The sequence below is a fragment of the Periplaneta americana genome, chromosome 3, assembly GCF_040183065.1.
Source record: "Periplaneta americana isolate PAMFEO1 chromosome 3, P.americana_PAMFEO1_priV1, whole genome shotgun sequence".
Classification (NCBI taxonomy): domain Eukaryota; kingdom Metazoa; phylum Arthropoda; class Insecta; order Blattodea; family Blattidae; genus Periplaneta; species Periplaneta americana.
The window spans coordinates 87,941,196-87,966,713 of record NC_091119.1 but is presented as its reverse complement, the minus strand read 5'-3'; the positions used below and the strand labels follow the sequence as shown (position 1 = coordinate 87,966,713).

Genomic DNA, 25,518 nt, shown 5'->3' with positions numbered 1-25,518 from the left:
CTATCCATTCATTGTACTACTTTAGCGACCTAATAGGCCTTTCCGTATTTCATGATGTATAATCCCTTCCAATTCAGTGTCGACTTCATCAGAACAACCAAGATTATTTAAGAGAATAATATGGAAGTTCAATGTTAAATCTCTAGTCTTCCTTAGCGCAGAAATATTTGTTTTAAAAGGAGAAATTCATAGCCCTGGGGGGAGGGACAAAATACAGAAATACTTCAAATAATGCAAGTATTTGTTTCAAATGTCTGGTTATATTAGGGACAACCATCCTATGCTAAAAAACTTTCCCACTTACGAGTACCTCGAGATCAAAGTACGATCACGATTAACTGGTTCACATCTGTAGGACTTTCTCCTTGGACAGCACTAAAATTCTGAGTGATATTGAAATTCCAAGGATATAATTACCCTGGTGAGTGTCTTAAAATTTATTTATTTCTTTTATGTATTCATATTGTCCTATTAAAACCACACACAAGTGTACTCATTCATGCTCTATTTATCTACTTGCAGTCATTCCATATATTCATGCTGTCATAATCGGTCGCTATTATACATATATATATAATTCATCCGCCAAAACCAGACATGTACTGTACACACCAGACCAACAACTTTGGTTTCCATTTTATGTGGATTTTAGACTGTGCACTACTCTGTGAGTAGAGTGTCTTGCTGTCACTGGCACGTGGTTAATGTTTACATTAGAATTATAACTAAGAACGGACAGACTGTAATGTATACGGCCGTTGTCGCGCCTAGCCCACGCCTCAGAAATTCTTCCCATAATACTGTATAACGCCATTCTTACGCATTTTTGCTTTATATGTTGATAGCAACCCATAGGCGCCGACTTGTGAAATTTATTTTGAGTGCTCATTCAGAAAAGGATAACCATATTCAAGTTTAATGCAATTTGTGTTGAGATGTTAAAATTCCTTCTTCATTACAAGAAACGACATTGTTAATTGGTAAACATAAATACTCTGTTCATAGTTTAATCAATAATTATTTCATTACTAACAACACTACCACTTTTCATGAGGATTAATAAAATCTTAACATACTGTACTATAGAAGGGTGGCCCTTTTGCTAATAACGTTTTCGTATTAAATGTCTGCGAATTTCTTTTCTAGGGATGAACTCGCTATTTCATCTAAATCTAAATGCAGAGCTGTGAGAATGAATGATAACTACATCGTTCATTCGCTGTTGAATCCTGGTAGACCTAGTGTAGGATTTAAGTCTACGGAGAGAGGAGAATGACCGCTCTACAGTAAGAGGTAGACACTGATACCGTATTGTAAGAACTAGTCTAATGAATGTAACAAGTTCTGGTAGCATGTCACGAAGAAAAACTTCTTTCCGAAGGAGATCAAAAACAGTGAAATTTGTGATGTGGTACAGTTTTGATCTTTCAATATCTAATATGCCCCTGTATAAAAGTAGTCTCTCCTTGCCCAAGTCATCTCCATAAAATAGAGAATTTCTTCCAGTTCCTTATCATTGTCATTAAGACCACCGATTAGAAAATTCTCAATCTTAACAAGAAAATCTGCAGTAAAAGTGTCAGTGCGATCATCCAAACAGTTCAGAATACTGTCAATAACTTTGTAAAACTCTTTACGATACAAATCTTCAATCTTCTGAAGAATGAATGGACATGTGGCATGGATCCAATGTCGAGGTGGCTGCCGGTTACGTGGGAGTTGTGGCTCGGGCAATGCCGTTGGTGTTGTGGAATGTTGAAATTCATCACATAAGGAAGATTGAATTGTGGAACACAGGCACTGTAGAATACACACAGCTTTCTTGAAAGACAAGTTTAGATTTTGCAATGTAGTATTGGCAGCATCAACATGATTAAATACCTTCACAGGTAAGCTTAGGCGTTAAAAAACTGAACAACTGCAACTATACTAAAAGCCGTTTGCTTTTGCATCAGCATCTGATCTTTGTCTCATTAATTTGGATAATTGTGGGAACTAGGAAGTCTTTATACGGTATAAATAATATTGGGGGTGCTGAGTACCCCCAGTAATTATTTTTGGGGCGTTCAAAATGCAAAGCACTCCCGAAGTTGGGCCTATGTAGAGCACACTGTTCAATGGAATTTTCTTTCGCCTCAAAATCAGCATCATCCTATAACCTTCTTCCTTAGTGTTATCTGAACCACTTAGATTTGAATTCAGTAATTTCATAAGTTACTCCTCTTCAATCTGGCGCACAGAATTGTAATAACGAAATTAACAGAAGTAATGTGTAAAATTTTAATTTGGCTAAAAATAGACAGGGTGGAAGTGAAATATCCCTGTAGATTGAACGAGATGATAGGTTACACTTAAAGGAATAGGAAACCTATATTACGTTACGTGATTAAATGCACGGTTAATTAGAAAATTAAGTTGGAAGTTTTAGCAGTCTAACAACATCGCCCCTAACACTGTCGTCTTTCTTGTAATAAAGATGTATGAGATCAACGAATTCAGATCTGTCTCTATACGCGAGCCTCCTTCTCTAGCTGCGACGTTGCAATCTGCTTGCATTGTTCAGTGGCTTGAAATTAGTAATTTTTAAATTAAATTTACATGAAAATCGTCCACGCTATTGAAATATACCAGAGCATGCTTGTCAAATTCGTGCTCCCTAGGCGCGAACGAATACGGAGGGGGTGGTTACTAGTCTCCTGACTGCTTCATGTCCCTTGCATTGACTCAACGTAAGGTAGGACCCGGCGCGTGAACGTAAACAGAACGGTTCTACTAATAACAGTGGCGGCTGGTACTATGCACATACTTTGCACTCCTGTATATACTTTTTACTGTAAAAACTTTATCATCCTTGTCTTTCTCAGTAGGCCTATTGGTTAGTAAAATGTATACAGGATGATTCACAAGGAGTTACCGCCACTTACGGAGTTTATTTCTGAAGACATTCTGAGCAAAAACTGCTACATAAACGTGTGTCCTATTCTCAATATTTTCAGAGTTACACTAATTTGAAGTTGTTAAAAATAACTTTTTTCTTTAGTAGAGTCAAAGAATATACAAGTCAAAGGACTTTATCTCCTAACCGACAAATAATAAATATTATGCAAATAACAAAAACAAATTGTAATGAGAGTACAAACAGCCATGTAAAATGAATGACATACTTTAATTTCTTAGCAATGAGGTAGAAAGCGAAAATCAAATGTCATGTAAAGGACACACAGATTAAGACTTTAAAAAACAGTGAAATAACAATCATTTTACAATAGATAATTACAATAATCAATTAAATTTGCGACGTGTATAGATACACGTGTAAGCTAATTTTATACTATACTATTTTCTTAACCTTACTCCTATGTTTTGTTACTTCACCAGAAGAAAGAATAAATATCGCCACTAAGTTCTCTTCTGGTAATTGAATTGAATTTGCAGCCAGGTATATAACACCTTGGCATTTTATTTAGGCCTAATGTATTCTAAAATAAAACAAGTGACATTGATGAATGCAGTGAAATTTGTCTCTCGAATTAGCTATAAGATATCGATATCGCAATTTGTACCACCCCGCTTATGTTATAGCGGTAGAATATCTTTTGTTTGATAAAACCTTTATGCGACACTGAGACTGTAACATACCCTAAGATTCACCTGTCAGTTTTCCCCTCCCCCGAAATTTAATAATCCGAGGAACGTGACTTATAAAGTCAAAGAGAACGTAAACTCTGTTTTCTATTGGATAAAATGTACAATGGGAGAAAGGCATTTTCAAATTTGAAGGAAAATCCGCTTTTCTAATGACTGAAATTCTCAGTATGTACATATATGTAGTCAGAACAACAGAATCAACTTGTAACCGTCTGCTGAGTGCTGCAAATCGCAAAAGAACTAGGCTACAAATGTCGCTAGTATGGCATGTCTTGTGGCCACACGTAGCTACATTTAACGCAGAAACTGAGCAATAATTCTAGCGTCGTCTGGCCACCCATTTTGCGACAATTACGGCAGCTACATTTGTCGCAGAAAACCTGCGACAGCTCGTCTGGCCGTAGCCTAAGCAGTAACATGAGTTGCTGCCAGGAAATCAAAAGGAGGATAGCAATGGCCAAGGAAGCTTTTAATAGAAAAAGGAGCATCTTCTGCGAACCTCTGGAAAAATAACTAAGGAAGAGACTAGTGAAGTGCTCTGTATGGAGTGTGGAATTGTATGGGGCAGAAACTTGGACATTACGACGAAGTGAAGAGAAGCGAATAGAAACATTTGAAATGTGGATATGGAGAAGAATGGAACGTGTGAAGTGGTCAGACAGAATAAGAAATGAAACTATATTGGAAAGAGTGGGTGAAGAAAGAATGATGCTGAAACTGATCAGAAAGAGGAAAAAGAATTGGTTGGGTCACTGGCTGAGAAGAAACTGCCTACTGAAGGATGAACTGGAAGGAATGGTGAACGGGAGAAGAGTTCGGGGCAGAAGAAGATATCACATGATAGACGACATTAAGACATATATGCATCATATGAGAGGACAAAGAGGAAGGCAGAAAATAGTAAAGATTGGAGAAAGCTGCGTTTGCAGTGAAAGACCTATCCTTGCGCAGAACAGTGAATTATTTGTCGATTCAGCCAGTAGGGTTAAGGGTTCTATGAAATCCCATCAGAGTGTCCTTTCACTCCCTGAAAGCTTACTAATCCTCCTCTTCCTCCTCAGACTGATGTCATCTGTGAAATAATGTAATTATGTTTTATTTAATGACACTCTCAATTGCCGGGGCTATTCAACGTTGCCGGTGTGCCGGAATTTTGTCCTGCAGGAGTTATTTTATATGCCAGTAAATCTACTGACATGGGGATGTCGTATTTAATTAAATGCCATCGACCTGGGCCGGGATCGAACCCGCAACCACGGACACAGAAGGCTAGCATTCTACCGACTGCGCCACCCAGGTCGACGATATCATCTGTACGCCAGTCACAATACTACGTCACACCTCTCCATATTGTGTAAATAAATACCTATAAGTTATTGATGATGAATATTGAAATGGATAGTGACGATAGAATGAAAGAAGAAAACGGGAGAACCCAGAAAGGAAGAACCCTCAACAGCCTGGACTTTCTCCACCACAAATATTACTCCGCCATCACCGGGATTCGAGTCCGGGTTGCAGTCATCGTAATTCAGTGGCCTCCCAACTGAGTTAGGAAGACGGCACTTGCAGTAAATTAATGCAGATTTTGATAAAAGCGCAAACATCCAGCATTAACAATATAATTTAAACTACCTATGTACGTTGTCTTGGAACGCAACGATAAATTATTGTTCAGGAGTGTACCTTTTCTGCAAAATGTCTAAAAAAAAAAAAAAAAAAAATCTGAATACGAATTCGGGTCAATGTTGTTCGAAAATACTAAATTTTATAGCAAGAGGAAATTTGTTAAAATTATGTATTTATGATAGGTTATTTCCAGTGTCATCAATCGTTTCCAGAATTTTAACGTAAAATTACAATTTTGCTTTCTTTTTGTGCCTTCGTGGTTGCTTTGTTGCATACTGCGATCCATAAAGCAATATATACACAACCATGATTTTTTAGTTTTAGTACAAGTTTTTACTGTGAGATTTTATTTTGATCTCATATAGATCGATGCAGTTATATTTATATGCACATTTGATTGCACGTGTATACCGGAAGTCGTCCCAGTTCTTATCGTTCTGTAATTATGTACTATGTAGTTCTCGATAGTAGAGACTTATGGCTAAGATAAGATAACGTGCCTTAAACTCCGAGCTACTGACTTGGTGCCGGTGTTGTTTATACGAGGTTGTGTACGTTATATGAGTAGGAGGAAGTGAATGACATTGAGTTATTTTTCAACATTTGTATGTGCCTTAAGGGTGAGTGTAATAATACTTTGATATACTCGTAGAGGGAGCGTAGAAATGCCTCCAGCCAACGTAAGAGCACGTGTATCACTGATGAGTTTGAATGTAGAAAGCGTGGTGCTAACATGGGTATTTATGGAAATGTTGAGATGTCAATACCCTGCAGTTGTTTGAGGTAAAAGGTGCAATGATCTGAGTCAAGATGTAAAGTGATTGAAGCTGCAACTGTGATTCTTGTTAGGATTGCAGTTTGATTGTAATTTTGTACGAAACTTTGTTTACTAAGTGGACAAAACGTTGGCTTTTCACACTGGATACTCAGGTTCTCACCTCAGTTATTTCGAACAGAATTTATTGTTGCCTGTTATGCTGTATATTAATGCCCGGATGCATAAAGCTCGAGATATGTATTTCATAGGTATGTTCTATAACTTCATGAAATAGATAAGTCTCTGTCAGTTTCTGAAAGCAAATCTATCTATCTATCTATCTATCTATCTATCTATCTATCTATCTATCTATCTATCTATCTATCTATCTATCTATCTATCTATCTATCTATCTATCTATCTATCTATCTATCTATCTATCTATCTATCTATCTATCTATCTATCTATCTATCTATCTATCTATCTATCTATCTATCTATCTATCTATCTATCTATCTATCTATCTATCTATCTATCTATCTATCTATCTATCTATCTATCTATCTATCTATCTATCTATCTATCTATCTATCTATCTATCTATCTATCTATCTATCTATCTCTGTCTATCTATCTATCTATCTATCTATCTATCTATCTATCTATCTATCTATCTATCTATCTATCTATCTATCTATCTATCTATCTATCTATCTATCTATCTATCTATCTATCTATCTATCTATCTATCTATCTATCTATCTATCTATCTATCTATCTATCTATCTATCTATCTATCTATCTATCTATCTATCTATCTATCTATCTATCTATCTATCTATCTATCTATCTATCTATCTATCTATCTATCTATCTATCTATCTATCTATCCATCTATCCATCCATCCCTGTCTGTCTGTCTCTGTCCGTCCCTCCCTCCCTCCCTCCCTCCCTCCACCCACCCATCCAATAGCTGTGTATTCGATAACAAACTAAATTTGACCGATAGATGATGACATGTGTTTCCAGTTTGATTTGAGCAGTTCTGCAAACATAGTAAATTTGAAATTCAATTTAGCTACAAAATATTACACATTTACTATAGTTGTTACAGAATTTTGTCGACTTTTGAACTTCTTATTGGACAAGAACATCATTGAACATACAGGTATTTAATGACTTCAGCACAGTTTCTTTATGGCATTCCATGGATTGGAGTTACCAACACTGATTATATGTAGGCCTAATTACTCGCTGCAAAAATGACTACCAAACGTGGAAGAAATTTATGTTATTTTTTTTTTTTAAGAATTAATGGATTTTTTTTTTTTTTTTTTGTGCAACATGCACTTTTCTGCTCTTTGTATTTCAAGAATTCTTATTAGGGTAATGTTATCGTCTATTCATGCTGCTGAAGTTTGTATATACTTACAGGATATCAGATTTGACGATAGTGAAATAAGTATAGGAATAAAGAGAGTTGACAAAAATATATGTGAACTGTAAAAGAATACAGAGATAATGTGAAAGAAAAGAACTAGCAAAAAATAAGAAATGCGTATACTCGATGTACTAAGCTCTGGGATATGTGTGTAACACATTATCCAATAGGGTATGGATCTCTTTAGCATTACACGGTATCAGTGGCGGTTTCTCGGGGGAGGAAAGGGAGGAACGTCCTCCTCACATTTTACTTCTTTTGAAAGTAAATACCAAATGAAATATATGCCTTGAAATTCGAGGATGATTCGATAATTTTTAAGTTCACAGCTATAAGAAAACCTCTGTTGATCGAGTTTTAAACGACGCGCAATCATGTGCTGCTAGCAAACTGTGAGAAAGATGCGAGATTGTTTGTGTGGAGGAAAGTCAATCCTTTCCTCCTTTACTGCAGTTAACACACATAGACAACAGCGCACTAGCGGCGAGAGACAGAAGCAGAGTTTTAAAGCAAGTAAATGAACGGAGAGAGAGGAGATCCTCCTCTGAATCAGCGCATGGGCGGGAAATATAGAAACCGACTGGTCGTGCAGCAAGCTCGCTACCGCTGCCATCTAACGATGCTGCATTCAACCAAACTATAACACATCTAGGAGGAGGCACAATAAAAACAGTTTTAACGCAACGCTATGAAAGACACCATATAAACATTTTTTTTATTATAAAACGAAATATATAATTCATTGCACTTTATATAAGCTACTATTTATGGTTTGAAACTTTCAGGATATCTGAAAGATGAAGTTAGATTTATATAAAACAAAGAGGAAGTAGTTCTACGTTAGTATCGCAGATATTTCTGGCTCTTGAAATTCACTTCCATTCATTGTGTACGAGACAGGACAAAGCCAAGTTGTCAGTTTTGTACAGATATATTTGAAATTGAAAGTACTCCAAACTACATTATTTTCAACATAAAAAAATTAATCGGTCACCTGCAGCTTTGAACAATAATGTTAGTATGACTTTACAAGAACTGACATTCTTCAAAAGCATGTGATACTGAACTTGTAAAATGTACCTATGGCAACACAGACCACGTGGGTGAGTGCAGTGTTCTCGCTTTCCTAACAGATTATTTCCCATTCCCACTTCCGTATAACGGTTCTGGTTATGTGTTAGTAGCTAGTCTCTTCCAACAGGTGTGATGCTGTAGTGTGCGCGAAAAATGCTGCGACTTCGTAAATTTTCTTGTAATTGTTAATTTATGCAATTATCCAACAATGAATGGAAGTGAAAACATATTTTGGACAACTTAGGAAACTCAGTTTATAAGAACAGATTATTGCTATACAAAAGGGAAGGCCAACCTTAACACTATTTGGTCTTACATGTATGCATGTAGGCTAATTTGTAGCATGTTTCTCTCAAGAATGTGTCATTTTGCGCTGTTAACTTCTTTCCTCCTCTTAAGAAATATGCAGGAGCCGCCACTGCACAGTATATATCCCATTACGTAACTTCTCGTGCTGTTACAATGCTGAGAGTATAATTAAAAAGCTAAAATCTGTTAATTGACGCAAATTGGACAGGGTTTCGGGTGGATATTGAATTTTCCGTATAGCTAAAGGTCAAACTTAAAATAAATCCTTAAAGTATTATGAAAGAATATAATAATTGAGGAGTTATGTATATACAAGGAGCGTATACCTCTATACCTTTTTAGGTATAATTCATTTTCTTGTTCTCCATAATCATGTTGCCTATCTTGCAAAATTTTGTTTCAATATCTCTAATACAGCGACCATGGCGATCGATTGGCTATCTGCATGTCATGCTACACAACGACATAAACTTTGTAAAGACACTCCAATCTTTGAGTCTTTCTTTAAATCATGCGGCTACACACAAAACAAGTGACATTCATCTTAACCGTGAACATTTTCAAATTCAGTATTATCAAAGAATGAAATTTTCTCCACATGACGATGTTGCAGTATGTTCCTCATATTCTGGGTCTTAAGAACCATTTTTCTTCACAAAATGATGTTCAAGCATTCCATTGGATATAAGTTTACTAACAATTTCCATTGTACAAATGAATACTGCCAAGGAAAATGACATTCGGAGTCTCTGTAAGTACCTTACTGAAGAGGAGGTGGCTTGGTTTGAAGAAATACCAAAGCAAACCAACAAAATCTGTCAGAAGGAGGAAGAGAGCGAAGTGACTCAAATAAAGAAGACTGTTGAGATGAAAAATGGCAAGCAAGAAAAGTTTGTTTATCATATGTTAAACTATCATCAAAATTATTATAGATTCCACATCAGACTATTGAAAAATATAAATTACTCATTTATTTTTAATTATCTTTACTTTATATGACCATATTATTATTATTATTATTATTATTATTATTATTATTATTATTACAAGTGAATTAAAACAGCTATTTGAGTTCATTTTTGGTATATTAAATTCCTGTCATTAACATTATATGTTCTAAGGGCGTGTACTTACACATATTAAAATGCAGATTGCTATTTCAAATGTTACAACATCTGTTTCAAAGAATTGTCTTCAATAATAAATGATTATGTTCATTACTGCATTCATTAAAAATGTTTTTTTTAAGTACTTAGTACAAGCACTAAACCAAAATGAAAATTTCAGATGTCATTTCCTCCGAACATAGTTTTATGGTATACTCCCTCTTGTACAAGTAACTCCTCAATTACTGTTATCCGACATAATTGTTCAATGTTAGGGAAATTATAGTTAACATGTAATTATTATCACAATTCAGCATACGTAAATACGAAAAATATGATTTTACTCAACTAAAATATGTATTAACTATAGTCTTAAAGCTGCATTCTCTTGAACATTATCAATATGTGTGAAGTGAAGATTTTCTGGCTCGGATATCAGCTGTTCAGTTGCCAAATTGAATGTTTATCGAATACATAAAGAGTTATCTGGTCATATAGCTTCAGATAAGTTATGGGAAGGTTTATATAGTCGATAACTGCTATCCGACGTTTGGGAAACACTTATCGAACAAATAAAGCTAGCGAATAGATATCTGATGTTCCGGAAACCGGTCATAAATAAGGCAGTTGAACACTTAACATGAGATCTAACCTAACCCTCTTACCCAACCTGATGTGACCTGAGTATTGCTTGAAACTTGTTTGTGGTAGTAACAATGAGTTCAAGATTAAAAAAAAAATTCTGTATCTGTGATGCAGAAATTATAGTTATCTTGAGATGTAGTCTATTCATTTTAAGTGGAACTTCTTTAGGCAGGTTATGTTATCGTGTAAGTAAAGTTGTTAATGTTAGCGATTTTTCACCAATTAATGCACAAATTAATGGGAATGGGATTGCTGCCAGATAGTGCAAAGAACATTTTGAGTAATTGCTCCGACGTTCAGGTAAGATTTTTACCATTCCTTTAAATAAACTAGTCACTAATTATGCGAAAGATAATTTGTCAAATTGTAGTGCCTTGAAAGGGAAGAATGTTATACGTGAGTGTTGACGATAGTGATTTGCTAGTCCTGACTCGAAAACATGGCATTCGATCCTCCAATAGATGGAATTCTTGTTATTGGGAGCAGTAGTAACTTACTTTGTGTTTGTCTTATGAACTATTGAAAGAAAACAAAGGATGTGGTGCAAAAATTGTCCAGTAAAAGTGTAAAAGCACTCTCACAATTCACTTTGAACTGAGATGAAACTGTCGCTCCAAAAGGCTTCAGTTATATAAGCATGTGTGTTCAAGCTTTTTGTACGTTCCTTAAATTGATTAGTTCTGAAATACAAAAGGAAGACGCTGACATAAAGGAAGCATAATTGGAGATAACGTCGAGGTACCTTTCAATAGCAAGATCTTAAGAAAACGCCAGTGAGCGACCACGAAGATATTTTTTTTTACACCTAGCAAGGCATTAGAATTATTTCATAGTAAAATGGGGCGTTGGTAAGGAATATTAGAGAACGAAGGATGACAGTTCTACGATTGCCATTGCATATGCAGCGTAAAGCAGATACAATTTCATAATTTTATGCTGCAGCCAAAATATGTTGCTACCATACGAAGTAACAAGTAAGAGTATCCTCCTTTAATGTCTATTATTTTTTCTCTTCTTTTTCTCCTCCTCCTCCACTTGATGCCCTAAGATTCAGTAGCCTGTCTGGCTTCTGCAATTTTTTTCTGGTCTTCGATCTGTCTACTTTCTTCTTTAGCTTGATATACAAGCGCTCCGTATCATACGTCAGATATTCATTACATTTTTTAAGTGTTTATGTACCAATTGTTTCTTTGAATTTTGAATATTTTTGTATTTTTTATAATAGAGAATATGTATGTAGTGTTATTATATTTTCGTTTGACTATGACCAGCGTTTTACAGCTGTTTATATTGCTCTCGTAACTGGACTTCGCTGATTAATTTTGTTGAAATACAAGTTTCACCCCATTTGAATTGTGAAATTGCGCCACTGTCTTATAATATTTTTTTTTTTGTGTTTTTCTACAATGTTACGTGAATAACCCCTCATATTTTAATCTCGCTATTTTGTTCTTGATATAAAGTATTTCTCAATAAAATAGGTTAAAAGTAGGTATTTATTTAAAAGTATAAATACTCTCATAACTACATTTACGAACAAAGATAAAAAAAAACATGATACCGTATCTGCAGATTGAAGAGCTTTCATCACTGTCGTGGTCCTTGCTGTCTTCGTCATGGCCCTTATCGTGAGCCTTGTTTTTTGTCGCGGTTATCGTGTTCCTTGTCTATCATGGTCCTTATCGTGGTCGTCCTTATCGTAGTCCATGTCGTGATCCTTGTGGTCTTTGTCGTGGTCCATGTTGTGATTCTTATAGTGGTCCTTTTAGTTCACGTCGTGATCCTTATAGTGATGCATTTAGTGACCTTTATAGTCGTCCATGTCGTGATTCTTTTCATGGGCCATGTCATGATCCTTATCCTGGTCCTTGCCGCGATTCCTGTGGCCCTTGCCGTTGTCCATCTCATAATTCTTGTCGTTGTCCTAGTCTTTGTTCTTTTATTTGTCCTTGTTTTTGTCGTGGTCATTATATAGTTGTTTTGTAGTCTTTACCATGGTTCAACATTTATTATTTTAAAGTAATATTGTTTTTCTCCATTGGTAAGTAACTTTTGTGTCGCGCGGTACAAAAAAAAAAAAAACTTTCATAAAAGATAAAAGAGCATGCATGTAAACAGAGACCTATACTAGAAGTAGACAACTGATAACATTTTATACTGGTGTGTACTTTGGGGTAAGGTTACGACAAGAGAAAGTGTTAGGTGAAGGTAAGATTGCGCGACTAGATGTCTTCCTGCATGGCTAGAAATAAAGTAGGGATGGACCGCATACAAAGGCATTTCAGGTGACTCACAAGGAAAGATTCATTGGAGTTGTATCTGGGGATCGGGTAGGCCATGTACTGTCCTACATGTCCAATCCACTTTCATTGAATTGAATTTTACGGGAGGGGGGCATTGTGGCCCAGCACTGCGACCTGTTATGGTCTGTTACGCTAACCCTCAAACTAGGCGCATTCCCAAACCCACACTGGCTTACTACACTAAGGTTCTCTGCATACCCAGGTGTCGAGCAGGCAAACCCCCATCGTCCCTAGGCCAGTCCCCTCCGTGCGTCGCCAGCCGGCGATCGGGGAATGCTATGGAATGATGACGAAATGGAGAAATGGTGACGGAATGATGTAAATGCCTAATATGGGGAAAAACGGGAAAAATCTCAGACCTGACAGGACTCGAACCCGAACGCCTCCTGCGTGACAGGTCAGAGGTCTAACCACTCAAACACTGCAGGGTTGTCCAATCCACTTACATGACAATGTCACTGCTTCGAATGTCACCACCTCGAGTAGAATATCACATATTATTGTGCTGCAGTACCCGCTCTGCTGTTGCAGGCACCCAGAGCTAATGTAGCACAGTATTTATTTAATAATAATTAAAATAATGCAATATTATTATTATTAGGCTATTATTATTATTATTATTATTATTATTATTATTGAGCCCTGCTGTGTATTCTCATTTCTGTTGCTTAAAAATAATAAAATAAATAATAGCGCACTGAATAATGTGTTACTCCATTTAACGGTGACGTGCATCTGGAAGACCAAATGTCTTAGGCCATAATTTGCATAACGATTTCTACTTTTTTTACGAGGAATAACACTATTGAGAGCTTGTGCTCGAATTTGTACTCACTTTTTATGCTTTGTATTTGATGGATTCTGAGTAGAATATCGGGTTAAAAATTTAAACTTTGATTTGGTAATTTATTACGTTCCTTTGTCTTGAAGTATCCCTTTTGAAATTGTTGTTTTCAGACTTCCTAAACTTTGTAAATTCATCTTTTCCTCGCTAATGTTGGACCAGGTAGTCCATTTTTTACGAACGAATATGCTGTAATGTCAAACGTTTCAGAGATCCTTATCTTTTCCCTGTACTGAAAATCCAAGATTTCTGTATTTTAATATATAGGCCTACTTGTTTATTCTTGTAACATGTAGTAATTGTTTCTTGTTTGTATTCATTTTACTGAGAATGTGTGTTAGTTCTGTATTTGTAAAATTTCTTCATTTGTTTTATCGTTTGGCTAAGTGTATCTTGTTCGGAGAATTGTCATCATGTTAATCAGAATTAATTACTTTCGGAGGGGCAATTTTTGCTGTCTTACAGAAGTATTGAAATTGTCCGTCATTTTTTATCATGTCTGTTCGGTAATGTGATAGAATATTTTCACTTCATTTCACTTATAATTCATTGTATAATCTGATACCGATGTTAGTCTCATGACCTGTCACCTATATGCGGACCGGTCACATCTTTCGGCCGGTAGAACGCAGGAGCTGACACAGCGACTTGAAGGTCACATTACTGGATTAATAATAATAATAATAATAAGAATAAGAATAATAATAATAATCTGTAGCGCCACAGCCCTTGAAGGGCCCAGACCGACCAGCCGGCTGCTGGCCTCACGTTCACATGCCGAAGCAGAGGTGGACGATCATCCAACTAGAATGGAGGTATCGTGTGGTTAGTACGATGATCCCCCCAGCCGTTATAGCTGACTTTCGCAACCGGATTTCGCTACCAATCGTAGCTCCCAAAGTGCATCATGATTCTGGGTGGACACCGGTCCCATACACTGGCCGAAATTTCATGAGAAATATGATACCGCATTCCGTAACGCGAGTCCTAGCCAGGATGCCTTAGACCACGGCGCGGGACTTTACTGGATTAGACCTCTTGAAAACGTCGGACCGAGCTCGCCGATCAGTCCTCGGTTGTGAAGAAGGCAGCCGGGAAGTGATGCTCTCGAGCGCATGCAGTCCAGAATTTATAACCGATCGGTTGAAACGTTATACTTGGTCGGTCGCGAGCGCTCAAGGTTGTTGCACTACAATTACATCACCTTTTAATGTCTGTTACCCAAAACATTATACCTAAGAAGGTTATCATTTTGTTTTTATTTCAGATAACACGAAAATTAGGAAGCATTTGAACATTTAAATTAGGAAGCATTCGAACATTTAAATAAGGAAACAATCTTTAAGTAACACAATTCTTTAAATGAAATAATGCTTTATATTATCAATAATGTTATTCAGCATCCATCATGTCGAATTCATTATATCAGTAATGAAAATGTTTAATGTAGCTTAGTAATAAATGTGATTGCTAAGAAATAACAGATTTTGTGATGCGTCTCAAATTTCTTCAAAAGCAGACATAATCTATTTCAGTTACAGTATTTAATCAAAATAAACCACCGGCGTTGCTCAGTCTGTTAAGACGCTTACCTGCCGGTCTGAAGTTGCGCTCGGGCGCGGGTTCGATCCCCGCTTGGGCTGATTACCTGATTGGGTTTTTCCGAGGTTTTTCCCAACCGTAAGGTGAATGCCAGGTAATCTATGGCGAATCCTCGGTCTCATCTCGCAAATACCATCTCACTATCACCAATCTCATCAACGCTAAATAACCTAGTACTTGATACAGTGTCGTTAAATAACCAATTAAAAAAATAAACCAAATCTACATGTTCACTTTGCTTAACATTTTTACAATAGTGTTCTTTATTTATGTATAGTTTCTGTATGTTTTCTCAGTGTAATTTCAGTCTGTAGACATTACTGTCAGCGTTTTTTATTTTTGTATAATTTCCGTATGTTTTTCCCAGTGTAATTGCGGTATGTGTGTTTTTGTTATCCCATTGAAATGACAGCTGAAAAGTTCACATTAGAACAAAGAATGTTCATGTTTGGTACATTTGTAAAAGCGATTCAATTCGAGAGATCTGTAGGCTATTTCCACATAAATTCTCTGGTGTTCAAGTTCCAAACAGAGATACAGTTAGGCGACTGGTTCTTAGATTAAGAGAGACTGGTTCGCTAAACGCTGGCGAAAAAAACGTTTTTAACGGAAGAAAATCTGGATGAAATTGTGCCGTTTTTAGAACGCTCTCCAACGAAATTCGGTCGTAATAGACGTTTAAAAGGATGAATCCACGCGGCATCTAAACTGTTAAAACTCAAACCGTACACGGTGAATGTAGTAACAACGTAAGTCGAGTGAATTTCTGTAATTGGGCTTTACAGAATATTGGTGACGGTACGGTTGATCCAGAGTTAATTATTTTCTCTGAAGAGGTGTGGTTTTATTTACACGGTTATGTCTGTACACAAAGCAACAGATACTGGAGCGCGGAAAACCACCACAAAATTCATGAAGTTCCCTTACATGGTGCAGAAATTGGTGTATGGTGTGCTGTCTGCCAGAAAATTGATAGGACCCATATTTTTGAGTCTACAATAAATACAGAGAGGTATTGCACATAAATAGTTTCAATTTCTTCCCGTTGTCATAACGAGAGAGAATACGGATATTTTCAGCAAGATTCCGACACAGCGCACACTGCTGACGATTCTGTGAACAATATAAGATATATTTTTTATAACACAATTATTTTCAAAGGCTTATGGTCGGAACGTGGGGATCTCTGAAAAACCGAGTCTGTAGATCCACACACCATCCATAGTACTAAGAAGAGCACACCATCGATGACCGGAAAAACAATATAAGAACTGAAATTACCTAAACAAGATGTTTTGCGTGTTAATGCAAAATTTAATTATACCCAAGATGTTTTATTGCAGCATCTGAACGAGTACGAGAGACAGGACGCGTAGTTGCCGGATAAAAACCGAGGATTACAACGATCAAATTAAATGTTTAAGGGACAGAGGAAGCAATTTCACAACTAGTGGAAGAGGATCCAAGTGCAGGCACACGATGTACGGCACGTGCTGTTTGAGTATCAAATTGGACAGTTCATGGAGCATTAAGAGAGCAGTTACTTCGTCTATAGCATATTCAAGGGATTAAATAATTATCTATCAAGATTAGTATTTCCTCAGTGGGTAAGGCAACAATGTATACTTAATCACTAGTTTTCGTCACAAATATTAGTTACTAATGACATTGATGACTGATGATGCATGTTTTACGGTTTTTTTGTTTGTTTGTTTAATTTTCGCATTAATTAGCCTATATTTGGATTGCAAAAAATCTAGACAGTGTGACAAGACTACTTTCAGCAGCAGCTTTTCACTTTTTACCTGGAATGTAATTGTAGAGAAATTAAAAAGTGATTTCATATTACCTTCACGGAGACGAAAGTCCACTATACGTGCTCAATGTTCACTGAGAAACACCTTTCCTAATATTTTAGAACAAGCGCCTCTTCTAATAAGAAAAAAATATGTGATTTTACATGACTGGGCGCCTCTTTGCGTAAGTCGAAAGGTTCGTGATATTGAACCACAAGTTTTCTGACTGGTCAAGAGGTCGATTTGGCCCAATATATTGGCCTCTGAGATCACGCGATTTGAATCCTTTAAAATTATACTTGTGAGGTCATTTGAACAGTAAAATGTACCGTGATGAGATTGCTACTCGTGAAAATCTTCGTATATGTGTGTTCGTTTTGGTTTCATGAAGTTCTAGCGAGAGTACGTGAGAATTGGTTAAGATGTGGTGCCTGGATAGGCTACATGCTAACGGCGGGCATTTTAAACATATAGGCCTACTGTAAACTTTTACCAGGTAAAGGAATATTTTATGTAATAACCTTCTGTGCATTTATCGTTTATTCCGTAAAGTACTGTAGTTGTTTATGTTTTAGAAAATCTTTTTGTTCATGACATCATGTGACATCTGATTAATTTTTCATATGAAACTTGTTTGAGTACTACTTCTTTTAGTAACTCAGTAATGTTTACAGTATCCTCTGCCTTACGCGTTTTAAACGTATGTATATATGTAAACAAAAGATCACCTTCCAGCCAGTGCACTCAGCGTAAACATTGTATTCATTGATTTCATTCATTTATTTTATTCCATAGATCTTACATGAGCAATGAAGCTTTAAGATGTGGAACAAGTCAAAATTTTACAATATTACAATTACAATTTTTACAAATTTTTATAGTTTTACAATTTAGTGATTTTCTACAATTCTGTGCAATTTTTTACAATATTTTGGTGAGATGTAGTGAGATGAGGTGAGGTCCGAGAATTTGCCAAAATATTACCCGGCATTTGCCTTTTGGTTGGGGAAAACTCGGAAAAACCCAACCAGGTAATCGAATCAAAGGGGTTGATGCCAAGGACTCGCCATAGACCATCCGGCTTCAGTCCCACGGCTGTGGAAAACCTCGGAAGAAAACCAAAGACCAAAGGGGGATCCAACCCAAGCCCGAACGCAGCTCCGGATCAGCAGCCCATCGAGTCTGCCGACTGAGCTACATCGATGGCTCTACTAAAAGTATACAATACATAGCCAATCAGATTATTAAATTTACAAACGCAAACGATCATTCATCAGTTGAGCTATATGTATATGTATAATAAAAAAACAAGTAGGTTAATCAAATTTAAGGCATAAACAATTCAACCAGTTGTGATATTAGAGAAAGGTAGATAACTATTTGTCAACAAAGCTCTCAGCCTCTGCCATACTTTGCGTAGTTCATATTAGCATTCAATTTATTCATTAACCGCTCAAAGTTGCCAAACTTTTATTTGAACTTTTTTACTTGTGGTACTTCAGTTTAATCTTATGCAATTTGCGTACCCAAACTCGAATGCACTATACAGGCTAAACTAGAAACACATCACGGTTTTGAAAATAATGTTAACAATTAAGGAAAAAGGGTAAATATATATTGTTTCACACAGATACATTATTTTTTTATGGAAAATTAATGTGTAAGAGTATTTCTTGAAAATGGTATGTGATAAGTGTCTATCATTGCGATTAATACATTCTTGTAATTTGTATTGGAAAGTTGATATAATTTCATGCAACATGTCGTTCGGATATTTCCGAATTCGCTCACTATTTCGATCCTTTAGCTCGTTGATATTGGCTGTACGGTGCTAATAAACTGTGTTTCAAATAACCCTCCAAAAATAATTCGATGCTGTGAGGTCGAGCGAACAGGCAGACCAATTGAAGGGTACATGCGAATAACGAACAAGGTCCATTCAGAATAATTTTGAGATAAATGAAATTTAAAGTTTGAGGACTTGAAACGTATAGTTTATTGTTAACTTATTGTTATTTTTTATCACACAAGAATGTACCATTATAAAGCAAATATGTGACAAAATATTGTTTTGATTTTATGAATTACAACAATGCAAAACTGCAAAAAGTCTACTTTGCTACATTTTATAAACGGGAAGAACGAACAATGTCACAATTTAATTGAATATTTGTTGGGAATGGAATCAGGCATAATATTTTCAAAAAAATGTAGCGCATGTTTACTTTCGTGTAGGGTATTCTTTTTAAAGGTTATAAATATTGTTGATCCATTATAAATATTTTTATCTTTGAGTGTTCATTGTTCCAAACAATTATTGAAAACCAAATCTACAAACTAATCTAATTGCACTGAATTTTCCATTGTGAATGAATAGATTGAACTATAAAATCGTCTCATTCACTGTTATTGACTTCTTGTGACTCGTCATTGGTGGGAGGAAGACTGAAATATTCTCTAGCAGTTGGAGAACAAACATTTTTCAAAATTTGTAATTCCTTGTACATTGCCTTTAGCTGTCTACAGTTCACAATGATGAATGGTTTGGTTTCCTCCTAGAATTCGCAATCTCTTGCCTCCAGTCATCGGGTACTTCACACCTTGCTCTCTGATTGACAAGTCCCATGTTTTTGTCACATTCCAGGTACGAGTGGGAAATCTGATCCACTGAGCATCAATCTCTTCTTAGTATGTACTACATAATGACAAAATCTAAATACCGTAAAGTTCCTATTTTGTCCGGAACAAGAATCGTAGAAAATACGGAGTTCACCAACGCAGCTTAGTACAATATTCATACAGTGGTGCCATATCTTAGAGTAAACTTCATCAGAGCCTTTGCTTTAAATATTTTGGTCATACATGTCTTCCTGTTGACAGCGTATGTATATTACAAGAATAAAAGGGCAGCTGTCGACGATAATAGCCCTCAATATTTCAAAAGTTTGGAACTGGTAATTCTTTTGGAAATCCATGCAGATAGCTTCTTTATACTCTTACTTCCTGGAGTTTAGACGTGCAGCCCGTTTTACTTCATAAAATTTCTGTCCTTTTCTCTTGTGCAATTCATTCTTTCAAATCAAATTTTGTTTCTCCTTCTCAAAATTATCTAATTTACTTGCATCTTTTTCATTGGAAATTTCTGATTTAATGTGTGAAATGTCAGCTAATGTTGTATTTAGTGACAAAGATTACTCTGTATTGCTCGTAAGACATAGAGTTCGCAGGAAATTGTTCTAAGTGTAACTTAAGCAGCTTAGTTCTCTGGAAGATACGACCTTCTGCTATACGACGAGATTAGTGGACTTTCTGACCTCTAAGTGATTGAATGTGCTGACAAATTTTAGATAAAATCTCTCCTTTCATTTGGTGAGACCTGTTTCCATGTTTAACTCTTGTTTCTGTATGGGCTTTTCCAGTAGTAGCCAATGACGTTTTCAAAGTGACTAAACGTCTGTCTGTTATTCCATGTAGAGCAATAAATGCTTTATAGCAAACGGGAACATCAGTATTTTGCCCATCTTTGTTTATTCGCATTTTATATCTGTAAGAAAAATTATGGAAATCAGCTTCGGCTTGTGTTTTTCTGGATCTTCTTCTTTGCACAGGAAGTACCGAAATTAGTCCTGAAAGGTGAGCATTTTGAGTCTCACATGATGCTAATTCATTGAAATGTTTAATAAGATCGCTTCTTTCACTTTGGCTTATTTTCTGAAAACACGGAAAACGAGAACATTTACAGTCTTCTCCCATAATATGACTCAGCACGAATTACGAATTATTTTATGCATCTGTAACACGTCCTGTAACTTTTCTCTTCCTTGAATTTACAGAACGTGGAATGGGACCGGATAATTCATTTTCTCTAACGTCAGACATTATAAAAATAAATTGCACTAACCACAAACACTACAATATGTACCATAAAAGTAGCTATAATAAAGGAAATAATCAATACCCTACCACTGACATCTGAACATTGGAATAGTACAGCTGTTTGTATTATGCTCACAAGTAGTACTAATGAAAATTAATATAATTTATTGTCACGTGGAATAACACCTAAATATCATACAATCATTTAATAATATTATGATTGTATAATACAGATCGTATTGGCATATGTAAAAATAAACTAACCAGCAATGTGCTATGGCTCTAAGATCAAGTTTGTATCGGCTGTCTGCATTAGTTTCTGTGTTTAAAATGGACATTGTTCGTTCTTTCTTGGGATGGATGTGACATTGTTCATTCTTCCAAAGTATACAGAAACTTTGATGCAGAATACTGAGGACAATTTTCATTCTTACATAAAACCAATGCAGCCACATGAAAGTACTCTCCTTCTACTATCAGATGGCACTATTAACTCAATTTCGATTTTTGATGGACCTTGTTCGTTATTCCCGTGTACCCTTCAATTGACATCCCCAGAGCGAGAAATGACTCTTCCCGGAAACATTTAATTCATTTCATTGAGGACTCCCATGGAAAGACGTGCATTATGAGCAGATGCTCCATTTTGCTGGAACCATAGGTGAAAACGGTGACTAGGATTGATCTTATGACTCTGGAATGTTTGTAACATGGATGTGGAGCGCTCAGCATTTACTGTTTATAGTATGGCCTTAATGTTCAAAAAATTACTGACCGATAATGCAGTAGGAGGAAATGACGCATAACACTGTCTCTTTCACGCTAAGCATAGGATATTCCATAATTGTTTTCAGCCCAAAACCGACAGTTCTGTTTATGTACCCGAAAAAATGGAAATGATCTTCATCCAACATCATTAACCTGTTCACAGTGTTCTTTTCAACTCTTAAACTCCAAAAACTCGTTGCAAACTTGAAATCGCTTCGTCTTGTCCTGTTCATGAAACTCATGGTCAACTTAGTTCTTGTACGGATGGTAATGAATAGGGCCCGGAAGTTCATGTCCCAAAAACTACTAAATATGCATGCAAATATATTCTGTAAAAGTGAAAAATATGCTAATAAATATTCACAAATAAATTAACAGAAATTGTTTCTTGTAGCAGTATGAATGCTAATGATTATGAACTTATACGAAGTTATTGGAGCGTATATAAAATTGTATTAATTGTTCCGCAGACGTAGATAAATTGTTTGCTGCGATTGAGAATTTTTCTTCGAGAATATTTCGGATATCGCACAGCTGGTAGTATCCAATTTAAAAAAAAGTAATGTTGCGTATTCTTTCAGTTTTTGCCCTATACTGCCAGGGATAGAACTTGGATAACATTTCGTTTCTTTAAAAGCGGCTAGTGACACGTGTAAGGAAGTGCCAACAGTTTCCAATGACGTTATTGCTTTTGGAAAATCTGCAAAATGAACAAATGTAAATACAAGATTCCCTTCCAACCCATTGTTTGCCAGCATATTTTGAGCTGTCTCAATAGATGCAGTACCACTCGAGTCCAACGAATTAACCAACTCTGTAACTGCTTGTAGATACTGAGCATAATATAAGGTTGCATCGAGCCATGTTACCCACCGGGTTAACACTGGTGCAAGTTGAAGTGGAATATTAGATGCCTGTGACCTAAATAATTGAACTATTTGATGGGAATTTAAGATAAATTTTCCTTATGGAGGCACGAAAGTCAGCGACCTAAGACGTGATGTTTGAGTGTATTTCATCACGGTGATTCGCACTTTCTGTCTCCCAGCTTTTGCGTTGACGAGCGAAAAATTATTGTAAATCTTATAAGTTTAATATGCAGCATAAGAATTAAAGTATTGTAAATATGATGCATTTATACAAATTATGGAAATACGAGTATGCGCTTATATGCAACATAAAACAATTTTAATTAACTAAAAAATTGATAATTCGTATAATGTGTAAACATACAGTTATACCCTCCAGGAAAAAAGTACGTAAATGCGTGAACTTCAGAACCCCAGTAATCAAGGTCGTTGTGAAGGATTCGGCTCACGCTGCTACTAATGCTGAGGTGTGATTTGAAGATGTGTGATTTTGTCGCTGTTCCGTCTGTGACTGTAGTTACAAAATCACAGCTCCGAGAAATCGCTGTCTCTGACCTGCCGTTTGATCCTGTGCCCTTCATCTCGTGAATAACAACCAGTAGGCCTACTTAACAGCTATCTTGTCTGTACAGACTCAGAAACAAAATTTGGGCCACCTGAATTTTCAGAGTTCCTGTTACAACATACTGCACATGTTCAGTGAGCACTGAACATGCGCAGTAAGTTATAACTAGAACTTGGAAAATTAAGATGGTCCAAATTTTGTTTCTAGGTCTGTGCACTGTATACAACTAACTTCAATCCAGTGCTTGGATGTCTCATGACCGAGCTCTACTGATTAATCATACTTCGCCTATTACACATCTTACTATCCCTGACGCTACACACACAAGCCTCACTATATCAGATGATATTATTTTATTTTCTTGGAAAGTAAACAACACATGAATTATAAATAATGTTATTTCAGTTGATATTACTGAACTTTTTAAAATTAGCACAAAATTATCGTTTGATCGAAATCATGTTGGTTTTTGTACTGTACTAGAATTTTTATGTAGGAAATGTTTTCGAATAAATTGTGCAATTCATATTTTTCAAATAATAATTCAGGGCTGTACTATTAAATTCAAACATACTTGTATGTCTGCAGTATTCTTTATTAAAATGTAGAGTAAGTGAAGGTATTAACGCCATGCAGGTTATAATGCCATCTAAATATTTTATAAATAATTCCGTGAAAATCTGTGTTGGCAGCCCTAATCAAAAAGGTGTGGTGTTTAGAGGAACCTCTCTTAAACATGTGCAACCAACAATGAAACGGATTTCTGCCTTTAGTGTGAGTTTAACAGCCTTTAAATGAAGTGCGCGCTTGAGCTTGTCGAGTGACGGGAATGGTGTTTTCTGCATAAAGTAATTACAGATAATTGAATTTGAAATATAGTGAATGATGAAATGTTACGAGGCATTCGTTTATGTATGTTCTTTAAGTTTAGTGGAGTGGTGTTGATTAAAAATATATAATGTTATTATAAATTATCCATTTAAAATAGGATTTGCGACTTCAGGTAGTAACGCCATCTCGTTGCGACAATAAACTTTGAGATTTATTATGTAGTAAGACGAAGACCATGGGCATAGGAAGAAAAGTAAAGAAGGTTAACTTGCGAATTCTAAATAACGCAGTGGAGCAAGTGGACAGCTTCAAATGCTTGTGGTGTACTATAAGCAGTAACATCAGCTGCTGTCAAGAAGTCAAAAGGAAAACAGCAATGACAAATGAAGCTTTTAATAGAAAAAGAAGCATCTTCTGCGGACGTTTGGAGAAAGAACTAAGGAAGAGACTAGTGAAGTGCTTTGTATAGAGTGTGGCATTTTCTGGGGGCAGAAACATGGACATTACGACGAAGTGAAGAGAAGCGACTAGAAGCATTTGAGATGTGGATATGAAAAAGGATGGAGCATGTGAAATAGACAGACAGAATAGGAAACGAAGCTGTGTTGGAAAGATTGGATATAGAAAGAATGATGCTGAAACTGATCAGAAAGAGAAAAAGGAATAGGCTGGGTTACTGGTTGAGGAAAAATTGCTTTCTGGAGGTTGCACTTGAAGGAATGGTGAACGGGAGAAGAAGATACCAGATGATAGACGACATTAAGATATATGGATCATTATGAGGAGACAAAGAGGAAAGCAGAACATAGGAAAGACTGGAGAATGCTGAGTTTGCATTAAAAGACTTGCTCTTGGACCACGAAACCTGCGACTTGAGTAGCACAAAGAAAAGTGGACTCTGTGAAAACGGTTGTGTACCACTCAGTGACAGTGACCTTGATTGAATTTTCTTGTAAGTTATATGGTAATGAGTGTTGAGACTTTTTCTGTTGTCCCTAATCATTTATATTTGTTTAATTCTACAGGGTGTTCAGAAATTAAGTATCGATTTTGTAGAAATAGGGCGTTTAGGAGTAAGATGTGTATGGTAATGAATTGCAAGTACACTGTGTTTCTAAAATGTGTAGTTCCTCCTTTTGGAGAGGTCTTTTTGTACGGTCTTACAGCTGTCCAGGTGCCTTCTCTCATATTTTTCTCCTTTACAGTTTTTTTTCCTTTGAGCTCCTGAGCTTCTAGGACTGCAATCTCGTTTTCTCAACGTCTGCAGCCAAGGATTCAGCAGTCTGCTCCGAAGAAGTTTGTACTGCCAAGTTTGCGGAAATGACTCCTTGGTCAGTTTCAATTGGTTGAATGTCTGTACTTGTGTCCATTTTGGTTCCACGAGTGCGGGGGAATTAAACAGTCCACACTAGCAGAGCCCCCTTTACCAGTGCAAGGCTATTTACTCCGAGAGG

At 36.3% G+C, this 25,518-nt stretch overlaps 1 protein-coding gene across 1 annotated transcript in view; it reads left to right on the top strand.

Moving 5' to 3' along the window:
• Madm (MLF1-adaptor molecule) overlaps positions 1 to 25,518 on the top strand; it is a 418,262-nt gene that overhangs the window by 90,198 nt on the left and 302,546 nt on the right. The window lies entirely within an intron of this gene.